Genomic DNA, 17,525 nt, shown 5'->3' with positions numbered 1-17,525 from the left:
CTCTTTCTTTTCTCATTCCCTCCTCCAACCTTTATCTCCGTCATTAACAAATTGGCCTCTGTTATTTTCTTGTGCCAATGCCCCGTGGGCCTCAGCGCCTTCTGGAGGGGCTTGTGGTTTGCCCCTCGTCTTCGTACCCACGATGCGTGGTGAGACGCCCCCAGTTTTGCACGGAGGTGGGGAGGGGCAGTCGCTCGTGCACCCGTACCCGTGAAATGCCCACTACTCTGCAAACGGCGACTTCAGAAACAAAAAGAAAGAGAGAAAAGATTCAGTCCGGGAGGGGAAGCGGCGCAGTTTCATTCAGGGGAGCTTTCCTTTCCCTTTTGCTTTGATGGTCACCGAGAACCCGTCTGGATTTTGTTGGTTTCTTTTGTTGGCTGAGCGGGGGGCCGAGGGGGGAGGCTGTGCCGGTGGCAGGGGAACCGCAGCACATCCAACTCGGCGGTGCTGGGCACTTTCCCACTGTGTGGTGGTGGCAGCAATCCGGCAATTTGAGTGGGCACCGTCCCAGGCAGGAAGCTGGTTCTCGCGAGTTCCTCCTCTCGTTTGCCCCTGCCCCAGACACTGTTGTCTTCCAGATTCCCCCTCTGTCTCTGGGTTCTTCTTGTCTTTTTTGGAAAGTGGGGCTCTCTGGGGGCGGGCGGGGTGGGTCGTCAGATCCTCCCTTCGCAATTGTCTTTTGGCTTTGGTTTGGCTTCCAATTGAAACAGAAAGGCCTGGTTAATTTTTAGCCTTTGCCCGGATACACCCAATTTGCTGCAGACTTTGAAATCCAAACGGGCCGGTGGAGTGTGATCCCGTGTTTACATTTTGCTCAACTAACTTGTAATGAAGAGGTTGACCAGAATTTCCTCCTCCTCTCCCCCTCCCTTGCCCTGTCTGTCTCTGGCTGCGTTTCTCTCCTATTTCTGTCTTTCCTTCTGTGACTTTCCCGCTTTCTGTCTTTCTTTCTCGGATTCCTCTTGCCTTTCTGTCTTTTCCTGCTCTCTTCCCTCGGGTCTCCCGCTGCATCCAAACTTCCCCAGCCTTTCACAGGGACCTTAGTTACTGCTCCCTCCTTTTCTTCCCGTCTCTCACTGTCCTCGTCAGAACGGAGGCAGCGACCAGAGCAGATCTTGCAGGATTCGGGCTTCAGCTGTGCTGGGCCTTAGCAATGGTTTCCTTGCGAGCGTCTGTCCCCTAAGTGGTTTGTATTTCATATCTCCCACCGTCCTGCCAGGGAGGCCGTTTTGCCTCTGGCTTGTGTGCGTGCGCCAGGGCAGCATCTGTGCGCGCAGGTTTGGTAGGCCTAGCGCGCTTGCTGCCATACAGCTCGGGATCGCCGGCCGTCCCCCGCGCACAATTTGTTAAAAGAACGAACCTGCAAAATGAAATAAAACAGGGAAAGGTCGGGCATGTAGATCCGCACACGCAACCCCTCGCACACGTGTGTGCAAACACTAATGCGCGACACGGTCATGCACACACAGCATCAGCACGCAAACAAACACCCGCCTGCCGAACCCTGGCACGGAACCCCAATGTGCACAAAAAACCCAGTGCATATGCGCACGCGTGGAACCCCAGTGCTTGCACACACACAGAACCCTGCACACACGGAACCACAGTGCAGGCACGGAACCACAAGGTGTGCACACATAAAACCCAGCACACACGTGTATGTGGAACCCCAGTGCGTGCGCACACATACAACCCAGCACACACATGTGCACATGGAACCCCAGTGCGTGCGCACACATACAACCCAGCACACACATGTGCACGTGGAACCCCAGTGCGTGCGCACACATACAACCCAGCACACACATGTGCACGTGGAACCCCAGTGCGTGCGCACACATACAACCCAGCACACACATGTGCACATGGAACCCCCGTGCGTGCGCACACATACAACCCAGCACACACATGTGCACGTGGAACCCCAGTGCGTGCGCACACATACAACCCAGCACACACATGTGCACGTGGAACCCCAGTGCGTGCGCACACATACAACCCAGCACACACGTGTATGTGGAACCCCCGTGCGTGCGCACACATACAACCCAGCACACACATGTGCACGTGGAACCCCCGTGCGTGCGCACGCACAGAACCCCAACGCACGCACAAGTGCACCCCAATACAGAGGACCCCGTTCCTCAGCCCCTCTGAGAACCACTGAGGCCCCGCAGAGCCCCAGCGCCCTGGCCCCAGTGGTCCCATCCCCGCATCTCGCAGGCTTCGAGCTGGCAAAGGAAACGGCACCGGGCGGGCTGGGCACGGTCAGAGCTCCCGGCCACGGGCAGCGGGGGATCAGGCCTGTGGCCTCCCGCCCCACAGCCCAGGCACTGGCTGCGTTTGCCCATCCCCGCTCGGCCCGTGGAGTCGGCTGGGCCCAGAGCTGGGCTGCCGGGCCCAGGGAGGGAGCAGGCTCTCTGCAGGGGGCACCAGTGTCTTTTCAAACCCAGGGGCCTGAGGCAGAGCCAGGATCTCCTGGCTGCGGATTGTCTTCATTTGCCCCCCTCTGATCCCCTGCCATGGGCACCAGCCCCTGGCGCCCAAGGGCCGGGAGTTTCCCTTAGCAAGGCTCAGGTCCCCGGAATGTGGCCTGTCTCTGTGGGCTACTAGACCCCCGTGCGCTGCCCTCCCCCCCCCCATGCCACTTCACTAAGCAGGCCCACAGCCCCGGCTTCTGTGACCCGCATGGCCTCTGGAGCTGCCTGTGGCAGCACAGCCCAGCGGGCGGGGGGTCTGGCTGCCGGGGGCATGGCCGTGTGGCCCAGCGTGCGGGGGGTCTGGCTGCCGGGGGCATGGCCGCGTGGCCCAGCGGGCAGGGGGTCTGGCTGCCGGGGGCATGGCCGTGTGGCCCAGCAGGCAGGGGGTCTGGCTGCCGGGGGCATGGCCGCGTGGCCCAGCAGGCAGGGGGTCTGGCTGCCGGGGGCATGGCCGCGTGGCGCAGCGGGCGGGGGTCTGGCTGCCGGGGGCATGGCCGTGTGGCCCAGCAGGCAGGGGGTCTGGCTGCCGGGGGCATGGCCGCGTGGCCCAGCAGGCAGGGGGTCTGGCTGCCGGGGGCATGGCCGCGTGGCGCAGCGGGCGGGGGTCTGGCTGCCGGGGGCATGGCCGCGTGGCCCAGCGGGCGGGGGGTCTGGCTGCCGGGGGCATGGCCGCGTGGCCCAGCGGGCGGGGGGTCTGGCTGCCGGGGGCATGGCCGCGTGGCCCAGCGGCGGGGGGTCTGGCTGCCGGGGGCATGGCCGCGTGGCCCAGCGGGTGGGGGGTCTGGCTGCCGGGGGCATGGCCGCATGGCGCAGCGGGTGGGGGGTCTGGCTGCCGGGGGCATGGCCGCGTGGCCCAGCGGGCGGGGGGTCTGGCTGGCGGGGGCATGGCCGCGTGGCCCAGCGGCGGGGGGTCTGGCTGCCGGGGGCATGGCCGCATGGCGCAGCGGGTGGGGGGTCTGGCTGCCGGGGGCATGGCCGCGTGGCCCAGCGGGCCGGGGGTCTGGCTGCCGGGGGCATGGCCGCGTGGCGCAGCGGGGGGGGTCTGGCTGCCGGGGGCATGGCCGCGTGGCGCAGCGGGGGGGGGTCTGGCTGCCGGGGGCATGGCCGCGTGGCGCAGCGGGCGGGGGGTCTGGCTGCCCTGAAAGCGTGATGCCCAGTCACCGCCGGTTGCGCTGGGCTGGGGGTGCAGATGAATTTGCCTGCTAGCGGACAAACCCCACTGAGCAGAGGCAGCAGCACCGGCCTGTGCGGCCGGGGGACCTCTTCCCCTGTGGGGTGCAGCCGTCTGGGTGGAGCAGGGCCCCTGTGCCTTTCTCAGATAAATGGACCCTACATCTCCCCCCCGGCCTCCAGGTTTCATGGTCAGTACCAGAAGACAGGATCCCCTCTGTCTCCCTATTCACAGCCCTCTCTGTCCCCAGTTACACCCCTCTATAGCTTCCCCAGTCACACCCCAGCCCTGCAGAATCACACCTGTCTCCCCCTTTCACACCCCTTGCTCTAGCTCTGTCTGTGCCTGTTCTCACTTGCCTCTCTATCTCCTTTCACACTCCCTCTAGGCCCAAATCACAGCCCTCTCCAGCCTCCTCCGCCATTCACACCCCTTCCCTGCCATTCACACCCTTCTCTAGTTCTGTCTGCCCCTGTTCACACCTGCCCCTCCATCTCCCTTCACACCCCTCTTGCTCTGTCTGTCCCTGTTCACACCTGCCCCTCCATCTCCCTTCACACCCCTGTTGCTCTGTCTGTCCCTGTTCACACCTGCCCCTCCATCTCCCTTCACACCCCTCTTGCTCTGTCTGTCCCTGTTCACACCTGCCCCTCCATCTCCCTTCACACCCCTCTTTTTGTCTCTGTCCACCCCCAATCACACGCCCCTACTTGGGGACCCACGGTGTGGTCCCTGGGGCTCTCCCTCAGGTGGTTGGAGCCGGAGGGGCAGGCTGCTCGGTGGGGGAGAATTAACCTTGGCATGGCTCCCTCAGGCCTGTGCGGGCAGGTGCCGTCCAGCCGCTGGGGCGTTTTCTGGCTCAGGCGGGAGTCGCTTTGGGGGGTGGCCGGAGCTTTCTGGCCTGTCCCTCCTCGCTAGGATCCCTGCGTTTCCTTGTGTGGTCTCTGAGGGACGCCGGCCGGTGGGTCTGGCCTACCGGCTTGGCTCGCTCTGCGGGGGCTCGGGAGACGGACTGCTGCTTCCAAACTGACCCTCAGCCCCGTTCGGGGAGCTGCTGAGCCGTGCTCTGGGAGGAGAGCGGGGCCTAGTGGTCTGAGCGGGGGGAGCTGGGAGCCACGACATCTGGGTTGGACCCTGCCACGGGCATGGCCTTGGGCAGGTCAGTTCTGTGTCCCCTTTGGTGTCTCCATAGTTCTAAGCCAGTGTAAGCAAGGCCCCCCCTCGCTGTGTGCCCAGAGCCTGGGGGGGCAGTGCCCCCGGCCCCCCTCGCTACGTGCCCAGAGCCTGGGGGGGCAGTGCCCCCGGCCCCCCCTCGCTACGTGCCCAGAGCCTGGGGGGGGGACAGTGCCCCCGGCCCCCCCTCGCTACGTGCCCAGAGCCTTGGGGGGGCAGTGCCCCCGGCCCCCCCTCGCTACGTGCCCAGAGCCTGGGGGGGGCAGTGCCCCCGGCCCCCCCTCGCTGCGTGCCCAGAGCCTGGGGGGGGGACAGTGCCCCCGGCCCTCCCTCGCTGCGTGCCCAGAGCCTGGGGGGGACAGTGCCCCCGGCCCCCCCTCGCTGCGTGCCCAGAGCCTGGGGGGGACAGTGCCCCCGGCCCCCCCTCGCTACGTGCCCAGAGCCTGGGGGGGACAGTGCCCCCGGCCCCCCCTCGCTGCGTGCCCAGAGCCTGGGGGGGGGACAGTGCCCCCGGCCCTCCCTCGCTGCGTGCCCAGAGCCTGGGGGGGACAGTGCCCCCGGCCCTCCCTCGCTGCGTGCCCAGAGCCTGGGGGGGACAGTGCCCCCGGCCCCCCCTCGCTGCGTGCCCAGAGCCTGGGGGGGACAGTGCCCCCGGCCCCCCCTCGCTGCGTGCCCAGAGCCTGGGGGGGACAGTGCCCCCGGCCCCCCCTCACTACGTGCCGAGAGCCTGGGGGGGACAGTGCCCCCGGCCCCCCCTCGCTGCATGCCCAGAGCCTGGGGGGGACAGTGCCCCCGGCCCCCCCTCGCTGCGTGCCCAGAGCCTGGGGGGGACAGTGCCCCCGGCCCCCCCTCGCTGCGTGCCCAGAGCCTGGGGGGACGGTGCCCCCGGCCCCCCCTCGCTGCGTGCCCAGAGCCCGGGGGTGGGGGCAGCCCCACCCGCCTGGCAGCTGAATTCAGGTGGGGGGAGAGAAGGGCCACCTGGCCCACGGCAGCCCCCGGGCAAATTCTTCCCCAGCCCGGCCGCCGTGCCCGGTGCCAGTTCGGGGCGCGCCACCACGCGCAGGCCCTGTCGGAGCTTGCCCAGCGCCATGGCAACAGCCGGGGGTGCTGGCGGCAGGGTGCAAAGTGCCGGGCGGTGCCGGGGTTGGGCTCCCGGCCCCTGTGCCACCCGGCCCAAGCAGCCCCCGCCCCGGGCTGGGCTGGGAGGGGGCGGCCTGGGCCGGGCTGGCTTGTTTCTCGGGTGAGGTCGGTGCTGCCCTCGCTCCCAGCACCTTGGGGCATCCCCGCTGCCCTCCGAGCCCGGCGCTCCGCGTGTGGCACTTCCCCGGCGTTTCCTTCCCCGCCCCGCGCCCCTCGGCACCCAGCCTGCTCCCCGCAGCAGCCCCCGCCCAGTCCCCGGGTGGTGCTGTAACCACTGAGCCTTTCTTCCTCTCCTCCTCTGTCCCCATCACGCCCGACTCCTCTCCAAGCCCCGGGGCCCCAGCTGGAGCCCCGGTCACGCCTGCGGTGCAGGGCATGGGGACAGCCCTGGGAGACGTGGGGGGGCTGGGTGCCAGCCCCTTCCCTTGGCATGAAACCGGAGTCACTCTAGCTGAAGTGGAGTGACTCCAGATTAACTCCCAGGCCAGTGGGGGCAGAGACTGGCTTGTAGAGCACCGGGCACAGCGAGATGCTACCAGCCAGCCAGCCAGGGCGGGCAGGGCAGGGCACCGGGCACAGCGAGATGCTACCAGCCAGCCAGCCAGGGCGGGCAGGGCAGGGCACCGGGCACAGCGAGATGCTACCAGCCAGCCAGCCAGGGCGGGCAGGGCAGGGCACCGGGCACAGCGAGATGCCCCCCCCCCCAAGTGCCCAGGCGAGACCTGGCTGCTGCTGAGTGCGCGGGTCCGTGTGGGACGCGCCGGCTGCCCGAACCGGCGGCCAGGCCAGGCTGGGCTGCTTCCCTGCCTAGGTGCCCGTCTGAAAGGTCCTTTCACAGGCCCCGGCCGTGTCAACACCGCGCCACAAAAGCTGCCTTTTATTCCTTGTTTGTTTTCATTTCCCCGGCAGGCGGGAGGCCGGCTGTGCCGGGGGAGCCCTCCCAGCAAGACGGGCCTCCGCCCCGCCTGCCCCCCAGCCCGTGGCCCCAAGCCCTCCGGCCGGGCCAGGCCTGCGCTGAGGGCCTGGGAGGCAGCAGGGGGCATGGGACGGGGGTGAGGGCAGGACTGAAGCTGGACCTGGGTGCCGGGCGAGCAGAGTCTGGGCTGCCGGCCGGGATGGGGCGCGCCGGGGGCTGGGTTTCCGGGTGGGGGCAGCGGGGACGACCCGGCCTGCTCCCTCCCTTCGCCATCCCTGAACCGTACAGACCGCGGCTCCGCCACCTGCACGAGAGCCCCGGGCTGCTCCTCTGCCCGCCAGGCCCGCCTGCGGCAGTGCTCTGGCTGACTGGGCCGAGGGCCGTTTTCACGTGGGCTGGGCAGCAGGGCCGGGCTGCTGGCCGGACGGGCGGGGGGTCTGGCCGCAGGCGGCGGTTGGAGCCGTGGGTCCCGGAGTTGGACTTTTCCAGGCCCTCGGGTTTGACGTTGTCCGAGGGGCGCCTGCCCAAGGATCCCCCCGTGGCTTGCCTTGGGTGGCGCGTCCCCGCAGGGTGGCTCTAGCTGCCGGGTGGGGCGGGGCGGGGCTAGGGGACAGCCAGCTGCTCCAGGGGATGGCGGGTGCAGGAGAGGCGGATAACCTGGTTCCCCCACTTCACTGTCTTGGACTCGCCCGTCCAGCCCCCTGCCCCGCTGTGCACAGCCTGTGCCCCGGCCACGGGGCGGGCAGGCACGTGGGGCTGCGCCGGGCCGTGCTCAGCCGGCCGCTGTGCCACGCGGGGAGACGGGGACCATGCTCGTCGCTGCTGCAGCGTGGCCGAGACCCCTGCCCCGGGGGAATCGCGCCGCCACCGGACCCTCTAGGGCTCAGCACAAAGTGACAGCCCGGCGGGGCGGGGCAGAGCCGTATGCCAGTAGCAGGGAAGGGAGTGGTGTCTCTTGGGGTCAGGGCTGCGGGGTGCTCTCCCGGCCGGGGGCGGGGAGCGGGTTAGCCCAGGGAGCGTGAGGGGGGGATCTGCCGGCTGGGGGGCTCGGGACCGGAGAGCAGGGGCCCTGCAATGACGATCCGCGATGGCTTGGAGTGTCCTGTGCTGAGAGCAGGCGGCCCCCAGAGAGGCAGGACAGGAGTTGCCTTTCTGGGGAGCCCCGTGGGTAGGGCAGGGTAGGGCAGGGCGGCAGGCCAGCAAGGCACTAGCTTGCCATGGCTCTGAGCACCGGGCAGGGTGCAGCGGGCGCGGCGGGCGAGGTGCCGACAGCCCTGCAGGGAGATCCCCTCCTGCCGCCCCAAGCTGGCAGCATGTCCCGGCAGACGCAGCTGGGGGGAAAAGTCCCCGGGCCTGCGACACCAACGGGCTGCCCCTGGGAACCCGCAGGGAACGGGTCCCTTGTCCAAAGCGCTCTCTGCCGCTCCTGCTTTGGCCAGTCCCGTCCGGGGAGACGGCGAAATCTGCCGGGTGGGGCGAGCGGCGCGTTCGATCGTGGGGCCCGACTGTCCCACCCATGGCGTCCACACGTCCCCCTGTCCCTAACCTCTCGGTTGCCTGGAGAAACCGCAAGGCTGCGTCTCTGAAAGGTGCCCCCCCCCCCAAGTCTTTGACTCCAGCCTAGACTGGGACCAAGCTGCAAAATTCAGATGCTGAGCCGGGGGGGGGGACGACACGTTCCCCTGGCTGGTGGCCCGGGATTCTCCGGGCCGTGGTAGACAGAGGCTGAAGCGGAGTCTCCGAAGGCGGGGAGGACAGAGGCACATTTGATCAAATAAGCCTCCCCAGGTCCCTTCCAATCCCCTGGGCTATTTCCTCCGAAATGAGCCCTGCGCGTGGGCCGAGTCTGCAGCTGATCCCAATCAGCCCTTCCCGGGAAGCCCCTTGTCCCCGGTTGCCCCTTCGCGGGCAGGAGCCGGTGAGTCAGACGGGAGCGGGGACGTGTGTCCGACAGAGACGTGCGCTCCGAGGGCTGGCCTCTTGTTGGAGCTGGTGTCGTGTGCCCGGCGGGGTGCCGGCCCTTTGGAAAACCGACAGAGAGACAAATTGCCTGCTCGGTTTTGCTCTCTCTCGGCGCGGGAGCCCCGGACTCCGTTCTCTGCCACGTTGCCACACGTGTCAAGTGGGTGGCGACGCCCGTCCAGCTCTGTGCAGAGGCAGCTTGCTAGGCCCTCGGGACGGACGTGCGGCGGTTCCAGCCTCCCGACTCACCTCCTGTGCCTCTGCATTCTCGGGGGGCCGGGGACGCGGCTTCAGAGCGCGCCGAGAGGGCCGCAGCGTGAGAAACCAGCAGGATCCGTCACCTCCTCCGCGGCAGTTACCCTGCAGCTTGCAAAGGCCCGGGCACACGAGCGGCCCCATTATTGCATTAATCAAAGTACCTGCAGGGTCGGTTTCTGGTAATTTTGTTTGACACAAATTAGATTAATTGTAGTTTGATTATTTTTTGTCCTGCTCTCTGTCCCTAACCACTTGCTGTCTACTTCCTTGACCCCAGGCTGGCTTTCTCGTCTTGTTTAATTGACTCGCCCAGCTGAGTCGGCTCGCTGGATGTGAGCGCTCCCCGGGGCGTGGGAGGAACGGGGTGCGGCCGTGCGGGCGCTTGCCGCGGTAGCTCCCAGCGAGGCGTGGGCCGGTTTGAGTTGGGCTGGCGAGGGCCGGCAAATGCCCGTTTTGGCCGGACGCTCACAAACCGGCCCACAACCGTTCCCGCTGACGGTCATCGGAGTGGCCAGCGAGGAGGCCCCGGGCTCGTTTAACGATATTTGCTTTGGAGACGCGGCCTTGCGGTAACGCCAGTGTGTGCTTGAACAGCTGGAACACTTTCGCTTTTTGAATCTCAGTGTCTCCTGCCATTATCTTATTAGTGAGCGAGCTCCCCCCACCATCCCCCCCGAATTTCCCACAACTACGAGGATTTCAATGGATGAAAGTACAAAAGGAACAAGGCTAAAACCCGTCATTGTGCACAACTGTGAACATTTAAATGCATAAAAATAGAAAAAGGCTTAAAATAAACATTAATATGATATCGAAAATTATATAAGAACCCTGGATTCTGCCAGGCCTGTTTCTAATGGCTGCTGATAAATAACTCGTGGGTGGAATGTATTTCTGGATGTGCGGAAAGCAAGCGCCGCACAGATCAGGAGGGGAGAGCTGGAGACCGGCCCCCTCGCCCCAGAGTCCCGGACACCAAGGGATCAGAAGTCACGAGTCAGGCCCTCAAAAAATCACGCCGTGTTGAAATCCAGGCCCGGCTGGACGTGTTTCTCCCGGGCCTGCGGAAGCGCGATGGCCCCAGCAGAGAATCAGGAGGTTTCGTGGACTCGTAGAACATTAGACCCTGCAGGGACCTCGCGAGGTCACTGAGTCCAGACCCCTGCCCTCACGGCAGGGCCAAGCCCCGTCTAGACCATCCCTGCCAGGTGTCGGTCCAACCTGCTCTTCCATATCTCCGGGAACGGAGATTCCACAAGCCCCCGAGGCAATTTAGTCGAGTGCTTAACCACCCTGACAGGTGGGAAGTGTTTCCGAATGTCCAACCTAAACCTCCCTTGCTGCAGTTTAAGCCCGTTGCTTCTTGGCCTGTCCTCAGACACCAGGGAGAACAATTTTTCTCCGTCCTCCTTGCAACACCCCTTTCGATACTTGAAAGCCGCTATCCTGTCCCCTCTCCGTCTGCCCTTTTCTAAACTAAACAAGCCCAGTTCTCTAATAAGCATTACACGGGGGGGGGGGGGGGTCTTTCCCGTGGGGGTTTGGGCCTTTGCAGCTGCGGCCGACTTGCACTTTCACGCTTTTCTCCGCACTGACAAGGCCAGTGTTTGCTTTGGTGAGAGGGCTGCCGAGAGCCTGGCTTCATCCCAGAGCTCCTGGAGGTGGGGATTGAACCCCCAGGCGGCCCTGCTGTGCCCAGTGGCTGGCTCAGTGTGGGAAGGCGAAGAAATAGTAAACGGGGGGGGGGGGGTTCCTTTTGGTTGCTCCCTGACTTCTGAGCCTCTGCGGCCCATTTCCAGATTTCTCTCTGAAACCAAAGTGGGACTGGGTGACCGTCGGCTGAGTCCCACTCCCGGCTCTGCTGCTGGCCTGTTGGGTGACCTCTGGTATGTCCCGCCCTGCTCTGGGCCTCAGTTTCCCCATCCGCGCCGTGGCGATGATGCTCTTCGGTAGAGTGCCTGCAGGCTGCGAGGTGGGCGAGGGGCCGAACGGTACAGGCCTTGTGTGCTTGGGAGGGAAGCTTCGATTCGCACTGTGTCACCCGACTCTGGCAGCTGGTAAACTGGCTGGGGGTCTGCCCGGGGGCGGGGCTTGTCTCCGGGGGTGTGTCTACACTACCACCCTAGTTCGAACGAGGTGGTAGTGTGGACATACCCCGAGGCTGCGGCCCGCTGTGGGGCGGAGGTTGCAGGACCAAAGCGCGAGACAAGGCCCAGCCGGCACGTGGGAGCAGGCAGCTCGATGAAAAACCCACCAAATGGGGGGGGGGGGGGCTTGGCTTCCCTCGCAGCACCCGGGTCGGCAGTGTGCCCGGGGAGCGGTGTGACTCAGGGCGTGGCTGCTTGCTTGCAGAGCCCCCTTGCGTTAGCCAGCCCGGGCCCAGACGGTCCCCGGGCTGGGTCAGCGCCTGCCTCCCTCGCTCGGCCGCCCTTTGCTCTGGGCTGGTCCCCCTGGGCCGCGCTCCGGGCCCAGGAGTTGGCGAAGCCGAGTGGATTGCCCCAGGCCATGTCTGCCCCGCCCCCACCTCGCTGCTGGTCGGGGGGCTGGTTGGCTTTTCCCTCTGGCAGTAACAAGAGTTCCAGTGGGCCGTGCCTCAGTTTCCCCAAAAGATCCTGCCTGCGTTGTAAAGAACAGGGCCGACGGGTTCATAGCCCCCCTAGAAGACGAGGCTTGGAGGAGACCTCGGGAGGCCAGTTCAAAGCAGGAGCAGCCCCAACTCGGCCATCCCCTTGAGACCCTCCCGGGGTGCCTTGTGTCTGGCTCCGCCCCGCAGCGCCCCATGTGCCCAGAGGGAGAGGCGGGTAGGACACCACCTTGGCAGCCATGGAGCGCCTGGCTGGAGACCTGGGGAAGGGGGGCTGAATAAGGGGCCAGCTCGGCAGGCAGCCAGAAAGGGGGGGTCTTAGCTCAGGAGGCAGGAGCCAGAAAGGGGGGGTCTTAGCTCAGGAGGCAGGAACCAGAAAGGGGGGGTCTTAGCTCAGGAGGCAGGAGCCAGAAAGGGGGGGTCTTAGCTCAGGAGGCAGGAGCCAGAAAGGGGGGGTCTTAGCTCAGGAGGCAGGAACCAGAAAGGGGGGGTCTTAGCTCAGGGGGAGGAGGCAGCCCAGGGCCAAGCCCTGCGGGGGTGAGCGCAGAGCTCAGGACCCCGCTGGCTGCACCTCGCCTGCAGCCAGCCCAGGCTGATCCGCTGAGGGTCTATGCCATGGGCGATGGCCCGCGCGGGCCTGGAACCGCTGCGCTGCAGGCAGGCCAGGCAGGGAGACGGGGCGGCTGGCCCAGTGTTTCTCCACCAGTGGTAGCAGTATCCTCGGGGGTACCCGGGAGACGTCGGGGGGGGGGGGGCCGTCAACACAACTGACCTTTGGAGAAAACCGAATGTTTGTTGTAAGTGTCACAGCACTTGTGTCTGAAAACAGTAGGTCCTGAGGGTACTTAGAATTTTTGTAAGGGGTACTTTATACAAAAGGGTTGAGAAACCCTGGCCTGGGTGTGTCTGCCCTGCGCCTCCGCAGCCCCCTCCCTCCCCGGGCAGCTTCCCCCAACGTCTAACCTCCCTCGTCCTTGCTGCAGAGGAAGCTGCGGCGAGCGACCCGGCACTGCCCACTTCGTAGCAGCCGGGGCAGACAGCTCTCCGCCCCGTCTTCTCCAGACGGGACCAGCCCGGCTCTGCACCGCCGAGGTCGCACCTGCTTCCGTGCTCTCCTGGGACACTCGCGTGTCTAGGCCAGGGGTAGCGAACCCATGGCCCCTGGCTTGCCTGGATCCGTCTCCCCCAGCTGTCCCCCCAGACCCTCTGCTGCCCCACTGCAGGCGAAATCGACCAGGCGGGGCCCCCCAAGGCTCTGGTGTGCAGGGGAGTGGGGGAGGGCCTTTCTCCTCAGTCGGTCAGGGCGAGCCAGCCAGGGGTTGATTTTGGTTGCTTTTTGCTTCTCGCTTGTGTGTGGCGCCTGACTGATTTGTCTGAGAGTCAGTGGCCCCCGACCTCACAAAGGCTCCCTCCCCGTCTCCACAGGGGAGTTCTTTCGACCCCCCCCTTCTTTTGAATTAATCAGCGTGTCCACACTCCCAAGCCTGCGATTTCGGAAGAACGGGCCGCGGAATTGGAAATCTCCTGCTTTCCCTCGGGAGTGGCGCTAGCGCCGGAATCGTTCGTTCTAGCGGGCGGGCGCGCCGGTGCCGCTATTTCGGAGTCACGACTCCCCGGAGCAATTCCAGCGAATTACTCCTGGGGCTCGAAGGGGAGGTCGTGCGGCCCAGGGCCGGAGCCTCCCCCGGCGGGGACCCGCTACTGGATTTTGTAAAACCGGGAGTAGTTCTGTCGACTTTCGTTATTTCCAAGTCGTTTCCTGGTGTCGCCCTGCCCTCGCTGTGCACACGGACCCGGGTGTCTGCCTGTGTGGGGCCAGGCCGCCGGTCTACCCCGCGTGCGTTTCAGAGCCCCCGTCAATCGCCCAGACCTAGGCTTAGCAGCCGATCCCGCTACGCGCCAGCTCCGCCACAGAGTGCGGAGCGGCTCCCACGCGCAGATGTCGGGGTCGAAATCTGGTGCATTGGGGCTCAGCCTGCGTCTGCGGTCAGGGCTGGCTCTTCCCAAGAGCCCGCATGCACCTTGGCTGTGGGTTTCCCCAGCGGCTCCGGATCTCACGGTGCAGCTGGGTTTTCCGGAGACAGGCGGGTTTGGGAGCTCTGAGGTGGGATGTTGGCCCAGCCTGGGGGAGCGAGGCTGCCCGGAGCCCTCGGCCCTGCTTTGTTGGGAGTGCGAGATCCCTGAGTAAAACAGGCCGGTTTCCAGAGCCGCTGCAGCTCCTGCTGGCCTGGGCGAGTGTCCCGACGAGCTGCCCATCCCGCCCAGGACTAACTTCAGCCGGGCAGCGCCACGCCAGCAGCACTGGGAAAGCCAGGCAGGTTTGTCACCCCTGCTTGGCACATGGTGCCCCCAGCAGCAGGCGGGAGCTGGGTTGCTCGTTCAGATCAGCCCCCCGCTGAGGTGGCTTTGGGGCACAGGGGCGTGGCAGGTCCAGGCTTTGGCTTTGCAAGCTGTTCGGAAAGTCGGCTCTCCACGTAGGCCGGCTCTCTGGGGTGCAGCGCTTCCTAGCAGGCCTACCGCTTTCTGGTGCCAGGCGCTCCGCCAAGCCACATGGGGAACGTCGGCAGGTCAAAATGCCACCCTGCTTGCTGAGAATAAGACCCGGCATCAGAAAGCTGACACAGGTGCAACCGTCGGGGTGAAACAGCGTAAATCACAAGGGTGCCGGTAAATGTAGCAGGAATTGGGGTCTGTCCCGAGAATCTACTCCAATGGTGTAATACGGATAACAAGTCTGAGACTAAGACAAAACCTGCCATGTGTGTGTATTCTCAGGTCAGAACACACACACACACACATACACACACACACACACACACACACACACACACACACACACACACACACGGCAGGTTTTGTATCAGTCTCAGACATGTGATCCGTGTGTGTGTGTGTGTGTGTGTGTTCTGTCCCAAGAATCTACTCCAATGGTGTAATATGGATCGCATATCTGAGAGTGATACAAAACCTGCCGTGTGTGTGTGTTCTGTCCCGAGAATCTACTTCAGTGGTGTCATATGGATCATAAGTCTGACACTGATACAGATCCTGCCCTGTGTGTGTGTGTGTAAGAAATTAAAGTTCTGATGTTCCCACCATGATTTTCATTCCCAATCAGAATATAAAGTTGGCTGCAAGAAATTTCTTGTGGAGCAGAAATGCCAAAACAAAAAAACAAACAAAAAAAATCAATTTGGGAACATCAGAATGTTTTGGTTAAATAATCTTGAGTCATTTAATTTTTATAAGGTCTCATGTCGGTAACGCTGACTCTGTCTGGTGCAGGATGCAATCTAATATTTGAATAGAATAGAAAAGGCAACGTGACGTGAATGGAAATAAAGTTGAAAGCAAATGTTTCGACATTATTAAAATGCAACAAGAAAGTTGAACTGATTTGTGTTGACAATTTCTCCTAAGAATGTCATTGAAATTGACATTTTCACGAAACACTTAGATTTTAGCAAAACGACACACATGCATACATGTGTCTATATTCTACTTAGAAATCTTGTGTGTGTAAACTGGCCACAGCGTTCGTGTTACAAAATGCATCTACAAAAATATCACCCCTGTTAGGGAGCTGCCAGTATGCGCGGCTGGGGCACATCTGCACAGCAGGGCGAAAGTCGAATTAAGCCACGTCAGTTGCGCTGCTGAAGTCGAGATCGCTTCATTGGGCTCTTGGCGCTGTCCGCAGCACAGGATGTCCAAGGGAGAGCGTGCTTCCTCCGACTTCCCTCGCTCCCCGTGGCATGAGGGTTACGGGCGTCGGAGTCGGACGCCCTCCTGCTCGCTGGTTTTTTGAAATAACGGGTGGCAGTGCAGACGTGCTCTTTGCGATTCCAGAATAGCGCTGCTGTGTAGACGGAGCCTTGTGTATGACTGGTCGTACCATAGAAATCATGTGAAACACGACAGCTGTGGGCAGCTCTGTGCAAAACAGCTGTCCCCAAACAGGTCCCCGGAGGACGGCACGGGCTGTTATTCTGGCTGGGTTCGGCTCTGACACTGTCGTGCCGGATCTCCCTGGAGCGCCCCGAAAGCCGGGCCGGGCCCATGCGTGTCGGGCCCCCAATGTACCCTTTGTATCGGGTGTAAGTTGGGCTGGGGGGCCTTGAAGCTAGCGGAGTTGCGTGTGTGTAGCCGGCGTGAGATGGGAATGAAACGGGGCAGATTCTGAGTTGGTTTCACGTTAGCCTTAATCCTGGGGGCTCTGTGTTGGCTTGGGTGGAGTGGCCCCTGATTTCCCGCTGGGGACACGGAGACGAAACCCAGAGCTGCTGCGTCTCTGCCCCTCCCTATGCGTGACGATTTGTGTGCTCTGTTCCCCTCGCGGCGTGACGGCAGCCCCCTTGGCCCGCGGGGCTCTGGCTTCCCGGCCGTCGGCAAAGCAGGAACGAGAGCGGCGTCGAGAAGGGTCCCTTCCGCGGGGCAGCCCGGGGCTGGAAGGCGCTGCGTGCAGCTGGGGCGGGGGCGCTGTCTGAGCACCCGGCGGGCGGTGCCAGGGCAGTCAGCCGGCCCGGAGAGCTGGCCTTGGGCGCTAGCGGCGAGGCGCCCGGAAATGCCCGGTGGCTGGCTTAGTCTGGAGGCAGCAGGGTCACTTTGAGCGCCTGAGTTGAAGCCGGGAGGCGCCAGGGGAAGGGGCTGGCGTGGGCGCCCAGGGGTGGAGGCGTCTGCGCGTTTCTCCGGGGGGAGCGGAGCAGCCTCCCTGGCCCATTGAAGCCCCGGCTGGGATGCAGCACATGGGCTGGTTTGTCCCGCAGGGCGCCAGCCTGAGATCCAGCCCCCTTGCTTCACCCAGACAAAGGGCAGCGCCCCCAGGGTCCGAGCTGGACCAGCCTCCCGCAGGGGAAAGCTGGGGGGGAGGGGGAGGATTTAAGAACCAGGCTGCAAGACCCCAGCGGCGGCTGCTCCTTTCGGGGAGGGCGAGGCCGAGTAGGTAGGTGCGGGGCCGGGCGGGAGGCGGGAGTTTGGGAGGGATCCCAGAGCTGGGAGCTGTACAGAGCTGCCCCCCCCATCCCCCGGGCTGCCTCCCACATGTGCCCCCCCACGCGCTAACACGCTAACATCACGCGTCCCAGTGAAGCGCTCCGCGTGCAACGCCTGCCGAGACACGTGGACAAAAGCCACGGAGGGGCAGACGTGCCTTGCGCTGGCGGCACGGGGGGGGCGCCTGCACTGAGACACAGCCCCCTTCGCCGCATGGCCCCCACCCACAGGCTCCTTCGCGCGCAGGGAGGCAGCCGAGCCCCCTCCGACACGGGGGAGCCAGGCCCTGCGTGTCCGGGCTGCCCGCTTCGCTCCCCAGGCCTGGCCCTGCGTGTGTCTGCTTGGCCAGGCGTCAGGCGCCTTCCGGGCCCTGCGGCTGCACAGGGCTGTTAGCAGGTGCTGCCGCTGCGTTCCCCGGGCGCGCCGGCTGGCAGCAGAGGTGTGAGGCGAGAACACGGCCCAAGAGCTCCTGGGCGAGCAGCTGGCCCCACCACCTGATGCGCCGTCTGTGGCTTCCGCTAGCTCGGCTCTCCGGGGGCCGGGGGAGTTGGGAGCTCTTTCTGGGAGAACGGGGATCCTGCTGCCAGGGTTCAGGCCTGGCCCTAAGCACCGCCCCGTGCTCTGAGCGTCGGGAGGGCTCGCGCGTGGCACAGAGGAGGAGTGGGGGAAACTGAGGCACAGGTCACCCGGGAGGCCGGTGGCCCAGCCAATAAATAGATCGCAGGTCTCCCAAGTTCCAGGCTAATGCTCCGCCCACTAGGCTATGCAGCACATGCCCGGCCTCCTGCTCCTCTCCGCTCGGTCTTGCCCAGCCGTGCCGAGTGGGGACGCTGGAGCCCGAGCCGG

At 64.6% G+C, this 17,525-nt stretch overlaps 1 protein-coding gene across 11 annotated transcripts in view; it reads left to right on the top strand.

The window, feature by feature from the left end:
• Positions 1-17,525, top strand: part of NFIX (nuclear factor I X) — a 200,999-nt gene that overhangs the window by 117,072 nt on the left and 66,402 nt on the right. The window lies entirely within an intron of this gene.

Source organism: Pelodiscus sinensis, chromosome 19 (assembly GCF_049634645.1).
Source record: "Pelodiscus sinensis isolate JC-2024 chromosome 19, ASM4963464v1, whole genome shotgun sequence".
Classification (NCBI taxonomy): domain Eukaryota; kingdom Metazoa; phylum Chordata; order Testudines; family Trionychidae; genus Pelodiscus; species Pelodiscus sinensis.
This window is presented reverse-complemented; position numbering and strand designations above follow the sequence as displayed.